General features: G+C 41.1%; 1 pseudogene; it reads left to right on the forward strand.

Moving 5' to 3' along the window:
* The first annotated feature begins 5,924 nt into the window (after positions 1-5,924).
* LOC121476839 lies at positions 5,925-8,425 on the forward strand (annotated as a pseudogene).
* The last annotated feature ends 422 nt before the right edge of the window (positions 8,426-8,847 follow it).

Consider the following 8,847-nt stretch of genomic DNA (forward strand, 5'->3'; position numbering starts at 1 on the left):
ATTTTCTTTTCAAAGAATCAGCTCCTGGTATCATCAACCTGTTCTAATTTTTTTTAAGTTTTTTATCATTTATTTCTGCTCTAATCTTTATAGGAAATTCTAAAAAAAAATCACAGTGGCAGAGAATAGGTCAGTGATTGGATAGAGCTACAAGTTAGGTAAGGGGATTGATTGCAATGGGGTAAAGGGAACTTTTCATGGTGATGGAAGCATTTTATGTATTAATTGTGGTGATGATTACATAACTATATACAATTGCCAAGACTTATTAAATTGCACAGTTAAATTGGATGAATCTTATTTTATGAAAATTATACCAAATGTATAAATAAATGTGGGAGGAATATGAAAACAAACAAAGAGAAAGATAAGAATTAGGCAACTCAGTAAGAACTGAGTTGAGGAGCAGCTTGGGTGGCTCAGTGGTTTAGCACTGCTTTCAGCCCAGGGCCTGATCCTGGGACCCAGAATCAAATCCCATGTCAGGCTCCTTGCATGGAGCCTGCTTCTCCCTCTGCCTATGTCTCTGCCTCTCTCTCTCTCTCTCTCTGTATGACTATCATAAATTTAAAAAAAAAATTTTTTTAAAAAGAATATCTCTTGAAGTCTGAGAAAAGAATTGTTAAGAGGGTGAATGGGGTGGTTAGAAGTGGTAGGCCTTTCTACATTTTTGGAATTTTTTTCTGGGTGTACTAGTTAAGAGATAAATAGCTAAAGTAGAGGCAATTGACTGGCTCACTAGGTAGAGCATGCAACTCTTAATCTCAGGGTCATGAGTTCAAACCCCATGTTAGGCATAGAGTTTACTTTAAAAAGAAATGAAAGCAGGGTACCTGGGTGGCTCAGTGTTTGAGCATCTGCCTTTGGCTCAAGTTGTGATCCTGGGGTCCTGGGGTTGAGTCCTGTATCAGGACTTTACATCTCTCTGTGTGTCTCTCATGAATAAATAAATAAAATCTTTAAAAAGAAAAGAAAGCTAAAATAAAACAGGTATAAAAATAAACTGAATTTAGAGGTGCCTGGGTGGCTCATTTGTTTGGGCATCTAACTCTTGGTTTTGGCTCCGGTCCTGGTCTTGGGATCATCAGATTGAGCCCCACATAGGACTCTGTGCTCAGTGCAGAGTCTGCTTGGGATTCTCTTTTTCCTCTTCCTGTGCCCTCCCCTGCTTGTGTGCACTCTCTCTCTCTTGCAAATAAAATAAAACAAATAAAATCTTTAAAAAATAAAAAAACTGAATTTAGACTCAGAATTTTTTAAAGAGAAAAGTACAACTATTTTTTAGACTCAAATTTGAAGTGGGTCATATCAGTTATATGAATATATTGGTATTTTTTAAATACAATATAACAACAACAACTAACATTTACTGAGTTTTGCCATGTGCCAAGCATTGGCTAAGAACTTAGTAAGAACATGAGGCATACAGAAGTTAAGTAATATGTCTGAGATTACAGAGCCAGCAAGAAGCTGTGACTGTCTGCAGGTGACTGGATCCTCATAGCACGGAAGAGACTAAGATGAAGTAGGTCAGTGCTTCCTGTGGGAGTAAAGCAGGTGTGACATGAAAGACAGAGTTTACTGTACTGACCCACAAAGGACCTTGGTCTGAAAAGCTGAGCTGAAGCAACTAGCAGGACTCAGAGGATGGGTCTGGGGCTCATGGTCTAAGGGTCATGTCATGGACGTTAGATCATGACAGAATTCTCCATGTTGAATCAAAGCCAGGTGGGCAAGACATGAAGGATTTCCAGTATGAGCCAGGAAAATCTGATCTCAGATGATTGGTCACCTAGCAGGGATGTAGGTCTCATGTGTGCCTTTCAGTATCTGGAAGGACCAGGATGGATGAGAGGCATTCAGAGAAAAGAGGATACATGGAGAAATAGTTGAGGGAGGGTATTGGTAGTGTAGGGTCTATGATAGAGAAATCTCCCCCATTTAGTCTTATATATGGCATCAGGGACAGAATAGGCTCAGAAGGACAACTATTGGATATATAGGTGTTGCTAATTAACCCTGAGGCCTGAATATCTCCAGATTGTCTGACTGGGAGGCTGAGCCACCTCAAGCCAATGTCTGCATCCTGACACTTCATAAAGTTGATGAGATCTTTTCCTGGGATCATTTCCAAATCTCTATTTCCATTGCTTCCTTGAGACCTCACTTTTCTTATTCCTCTGTGGAATCAGTTTCTCCCCTGCATATTGAGAGCTTGGAGAAGTTTCAGTTCTGTCTCCCAAACAGAGACATAGTTCATTAGTACTATCTGAATTAGTGCATTGAATAGTAGCTAGTTCCAACCACCTTAGAACTTAAGTCCACGGGCACCTGGGTGGCTTAGTCGGTTGAGCACCTGCCTTTGGCTCAGGTCATGATCCTGGGGTCCTGGAATAGAGCCCCGTATCATGCTCCCTACTCAGCAGAGAGCCTGCTTCTCCCTCGGCCTCTGCCCCTCCCCCTTCTGGTGCTGTCTCTCTCTCTCTCTCTCCCTCTCTGTCAACTATATAAATAAAAATTTTTTAAAAAAATAACTTAAATCCATACCTGGACTATAGTTGGTATGAGCCTGAATCATGGTTTGTTTGGTTTTTTTAGACTGTGTCATCCCACCTCCCCAATTTATTAGAACTTTTCCAAGAGCCAGGACAGTATCTGTCACACTATCCAATATATTGAAACCTCAAGATTCTACCACCAAATATACTCATTGCTCAGTCCACTACATCCAAACTGATCTAAGGCAGGAAACTAATAACACACTCAAATTGGGTAATTCTAGAAAAGTTTAATAAGAGAACTATTAAACTAATAAACTGGTGTAGGGAAATACGGGTGGTGGCCACTTTATCCCTAGGAGAAATGGGGAAGGGAGCCATTACTAGAATATAGAGACACACAGAGCTTGTGGAGAAGGTTGCCTGACAGGAGCTGTGACCTGTCATCAATTGCCATAGGTGCCCACAGCAACAATACGGATTGAGATCCGCCCACCCTCCGATCTCTTGCCAGTGCTCCACATTGGCCAAGTTCTACTAGAAGGCAGAGGACCTAGGTGCCAGTTAACCAGTCAACATAGGTTAACTTCCTGAAGCACAGAGCAGGACAGAGAAGGATAGAGTGAACCTGGAAGGGTAAACAGAACATTGTCTTTAACCTAGACTCCTGTAGTAACCTTAACCTATTGCCTTATTTCTTCACAGCTGCCAAAGCATCTTGCTTTTTAATGCGATGAAATATATGAAGATTAAAACTGCCATGTTAACTATTTTAAAGTGTAGAATTTGGTCTCATTAATTACATTCACAATATTCTGCAACCATCACCATTATCTATTTAAAAAAAAAATTTTTTATAAACCCAAACAGAAACTACCCACTAAGCAATAATTTCCCATTCCTCTCACTCTCAAGCCCCTGATAACCTCTCATCTACTTTCCATCTCTGTGAATTTGCCTAGGTCAGACATTTCATATAAATGGAATCATACAATATTTATCCTTTTATGTCTGACTTCTTTCACTTAGCATTATGTTTACAAGGCTTATCCATGTTACAGCATATATCAGAGCTTCATCCTTTTGTATGGTTGATTAATGTTCCATTGTATACATATAACACATCTTGTTTATCCATTCATCTGTTGATGGGACACTTCGGTTGTTTCAACCTTTTGACTACTGTGAATAATGCTACAATGAACATTAGCATACATGTATTTGTTTGAGTCCCTATTTTCAATTCTTCTAGGTATATACATATGAGTGAAGTTTCTGGGTCATATAGTAATTCTATGTTTAACTTTTTTTTAAATTTTTATTTATTTATGATAGTCACACAGAGAGAGAGAGGCAGAGACACAGGCAGAGGGAGAAGCAGGCTCCATGCACCAGGAGCCCAACGTGGGATTCGATCCTTGGTCTCCAGGATCGCGCCCTGGGCCAAAGGGAGGCACCAAACCGCTGCGCCACCCAGGGATCCCTATGTTTAACTTTTTAAAGGAATCCTAATGCAGACTTTAAAAAATATAGATTGAGGGGAGCCTGGGTGGCTCAGTGAGTTAAGCATTCAATTCTTGATTTCAGCTCAGGTCGTGATCTTGAGGTTGTGAAACTGAGCCCTCCATCGAGCTCCACGCTCAGCATGGGGTCTGTTTGTTCCTCCCCTCTGCTTCAACCCCTGCTCACACTTTCTTGCTCTCTCTCTCTCTCTTTCTCAAATACACAAATAAATGAAGATCCTTAAAAAAATTAATAGGGGCACTTGTGTGGTTCAGTCTGTTAAGCATCCAATTCTTGGTTTAAGCTCAGGTCATGATCTCATGGGTTGTGGGATCAAGCCCTACGTGTGGCTCCCAGTCAGTGGGGAATCTGCTTGAAGAGTCTTTCCCTCTGCCCTTCCCCCCACTTGCACGGGCACTCTCTCTGTCTCCCTCTCTGTCAAATAAATAAATAAACAAACAAATCTTAAGAAAAGACAGTAAAAGGACACTCCACAGAATAGAAAAAAATTATAAATCATATATTTGATAAGAGATATGTATCAAGAATATATAAAGAAATATTACCATTCAATAGTTAAAAGACAACCCAGTTAAAAGTGGGCAAAGGATCTGAACAAACATTTTCCCAAATATTTTCCAAAGAAGATATACAAGTGGCCAATGAAGCACACTAGGAGAACTCAACATCGTTAGCCATCTGAAAAATACAAATCAAAACCACAGTGAGATACCACTTCACTTGTTCTAGGATGGCTATAATCAAATGACAGACAATAACAAATATTGGTTAGAATGCACAGAAACGGGATCCCTGGGTAGCGCAGCGGTTTGGCGCCTGTCTTTGGCCCAGGGCGCGATCCTGGAGACCCGGGATCGAATCCCACGTCGGGCTCCCGGTGCATGGAGCCTGCTTCTCCCTCTGCCTGTGTCTCTGCCTCTCTCTCTCTCTCTCTGTAACTATCATAAATTAAAAAAATAAATAAATAAAATAAAATAAAATAAAATAAAAAAAAGAATGCACAGAAACTGGACCCCTTATTATTTATTTAACTTAAATTTATGTAAATACCCGGTTTTTCTCCTTCTATTAAATTACAAGTTCTGGGACGCCTGGGTGGCTCAGAGGTTAAGCACCTGCCTTTGGTCCAGGGCGTGATCCTGGAGTCCCAGGATTGAGTCCCATATCGGGCTCCTTGCATGGAGCCTGCTTCTGCCTCTGCCTGTGTCTCTGCCTCTCTCACTCTCTCTCTGTGTCTCTCATGAATAAATAAATAAGATCTTTTTAAAAATTCTAAGTTCCTTGAGTACTGGACAGGAATCTTATGTGATTTATTAATCTCCAACCTCCAACAGATTTAAAATAAATTTTCCCATGTACCAACCTATTTCATCTAATCACACATGTATACATTTTGCAATGACTTTTTCTTGACAGAATTACCACAAACCTATATTACTCAAGCTAGAGGCCTGTAAGCTCTTCTCACTCCTTGTAGGCGTAGCAGAAATATGTATAATATTCTAGAGAACACTGTAACAATATAGTAAGCAGCTACTTTCTTACCACTATACAGTCTAGAGTTCCAGAATGAGTGAGCAATGTCTCTCACAATGTGGTTGTCATCTCTCTTCCTCCAGGTAGCCTGTCACAACACCTAAATCACCAGGATGAATTGCATCGTTTGTTTTTGGTTTTTGGTTTTTAAGATTTTATTTATTTATTTGAGAGAGAGAGAGAATACAAGCTGAGGAAGAGGCAGAGGAATAGGGAGAAGCAGGCTCCCCACAACCAGGGAGCCCAATACAGGGCTCGGCGCAGGACTCTATCTCAGATCATGAACTGAGCCAAAGATAGACGCTTAACTGACTGAGCCACCCAGGCACCCCTGACCTGCATCATTGGTAGACTCACGCAGATCCCATGAGGAGGTTTCATCCTCCAGATAAAATGTCTGAAATACAGCTCACCAGTGAGGAAGCTTACTATAAGAGGGAACTCAAAACTATGATGATAAAAAGGTAGTTGGAACTTCCACTACTACCCAACATGAAGTAACAGTGACTGGATTTACCCTCTGCCTTAAACAACCAGAAAACAAACAAACAAACAAAATATATAAAACAATGATTTTTAGACACTGGGCAGCAGACCGTGCAGGACTATGATCCCTAAGAAGAGGGAAACAAAGTGAGTCTAGGACTATACCATCTTATTGCCTGGAGGCAGCTTCCAGTTTGCAGTACAAGGAAAGGGAACCCAAATGTAGCCCAGAAGTCTTTTTATTTGTTTAGGATTTTATTTATTTGACACATAGAGAGCACACAAGTAAGGGGAATGGCAGGCAGAGGGAGAGGGACAAGCAGGCTCCCTGCAGAGCCTAGGACCCAGGGATCATAACCCGAGCTGAAGGCAGATACTTAACCAACTGAGCCACCCAGGTGCCCCCAGAAGTCTCTTTGTAATGAGGAAACGGACATAGGAGCTCATGAAGGCCAAGGTAGATAGATTTTGCAAGTAAGTGTATCAGAGAGGAGAGAGATACACACTGAGAGAATTTTGGAAATCTGCTGAGCAGTCCCCTGAAGTCTTTGAGTACTAACCTTTGTTCACATATACAATGCAAGGAAACTACCTAAGACTGAGGAAAGAACCATGAGAAAGAACAGGCAGAACAATTTCTGGACCTATTACAGGTAGGGGTATAGTTCATGTTCCTACCAGCCAGAATAGAAAGATGTTCCAAAACACAGATTAGCGTGCCTGGCTGGCTCAGTTGGTAGAGCACGCAACTCTTGATCTCAGGTTCATGAGTTTAAATCCCATGTTGAGCAGAGAGTTTACCTAAAAAATAAACAAATAGCAACGTGTGGGTGGCTCAATGGTTGAGCGTCTGCCTTTGGCTCAGGGTGTGATCCTGGAGTCCCGGGATGGAGTCCCACATCGGGCTCCCTGCAGGGAGCCTGCTTCTCCCTCCGCCTGTGTCTCTGCCTCTCTGTGTTTCTCATGAATGAATAAATAAAATCTTTAAAATAAATAAATTAAATAAAAGACAATGTGTGTTAAAAAAAAATGAAAGAAAGAAATACCTTATAATATACAGATCATTGGGTAGAATCCCCAGAACAGTATTGTCTCAGTCACAGAGATCAATTAGCTCTACATTAGAAATTGTTATGGGGATCCCTAGGTGACTCAGTGGCTTAGTGCCTGCCTTCAGCCCAGAGTGTGACCCTGGGGTCCTGGGATCGAGTTCCGCATCGGGCTCCATGTATGGAGCCTGCTTCTTCCTCTGCCTGTGTCTCTGCCTCTCTCTCTTTGTGTCTCTAAATAATAAATTAACAAAATATTTTTTTTAAAAGTTGTTATGGATCTATTCTAACAAAGTTTAAATACAAGTCTCAAAAGGATCCATCTGATTCCAAGAAATTCAACTGCACACCAGAAAAAATCCAACATTACCTAAAAGAATACAACATAATCTAGCAACCAATGATGTAAAATTCACAATGTCTGACTCAAAAAAAAACTAAACATAAAAAAAAAAGCAAGAAAATATTACCCATAAGCAGGATAAAAATCAATCAATAGAGGCCAGTGGTGGATCAAGGGATGCAGAGACCCAGCGTCCTGGGAGCAAGGTGGCCCACTGGCTGATAGCAAGTATATTGTCAGCAATATCACTCTGAAGAAGCTTCCTAAGAACAGCTATAAGAAGTGAGGGACTCTCCTGGCTGAGTACCAGCTGGCCCCAATGTCAAAAAATTGGACATGTTCAAGACCAAACTAGGATAATTTGCCAGCAAGAACAAGCAGAAGATCCAGAAGAGACCTCAAGTTCCAGGTATAGTTTCAGGACATGCATGCCACCACTGGAGTGGATCCTTTGACTTCTGAAAAAGGATTTTGATCTGAGATGCTGGGGATACAAATTATTAATGTGTGCCTAGCCCTTCCATTTCTCCTGAAATGGAAGATATGAGAAAGATCCAAATGAAACAAACTTCTTTGAAGAACTTTGGAGGATCTACATCAATAGGAATTAAAAGAAAGAAAAAATTTACTTAAGACGTCAGCCAAGACAAGCTGATCAAGGCCATCAAGTAACTAGAGGCACTGCCTTCAGCATCATCCCTGTGGGTGGCCTTTACTTCATCAGCTTTTCTAGCTGAGCTCAAGGTAGATCATACTGTGATGCTGCAGCTGACAGGGGAAATGGCCACATAACGACCAGTGAGATCAAAGCCAGTCTTAAATGGAAGACAGAGTAAGTGAGGCAAGTTCTGGAACATCTGCTGAAGGAAAGGTTGGCCTGGTTGGACTTGTAGGCCCCAGAAGAGGCATACTACTGTCTACCAGCTCTTTCTATTGAACTCTACTCCCATAAGATTACCACTGATAAGGCCAGAGAAATCCTCTTCTGAATCTGAGAGTGTGGAAGAGGGCACAGCAGCTGGCAGGGAGAAGAGAGAGAAGCTACTGGTAAATAAAACCTGAACAATTTTGTTGGAAAAAAAAATGTCAACCAATAAAAACAGATCCAGAAATAATAATGGTGATGGAACTAACCAACAAGGACATAAAAGCTGTGATTTTAAAAATGAGTTCAAGGGCAGCCTGGGTGGCTCAGCGGTTTAGTGCCGCCTTCAGCCCAGGGTATGATCCTGGAGACCCGGGATCAAGTGCCATGTCAGGCTCCCTGCATGGAGCCTGCTTCTCCCTCTGCCTGTGTCTCTGCCTCTCTCTCTCTCTCTGTGACTATCATAAATAAATAAAAATTTTTAAAAAAATAAAAATAAAAAATAAATAAATAAAAAATAAAAATGAGTTCAAAAAGGTAGGGGAA

The sequence above is a fragment of the Vulpes lagopus genome, chromosome 2, assembly GCF_018345385.1.
Source record: "Vulpes lagopus strain Blue_001 chromosome 2, ASM1834538v1, whole genome shotgun sequence".
NCBI classification, from domain to species: domain Eukaryota; kingdom Metazoa; phylum Chordata; class Mammalia; order Carnivora; family Canidae; genus Vulpes; species Vulpes lagopus.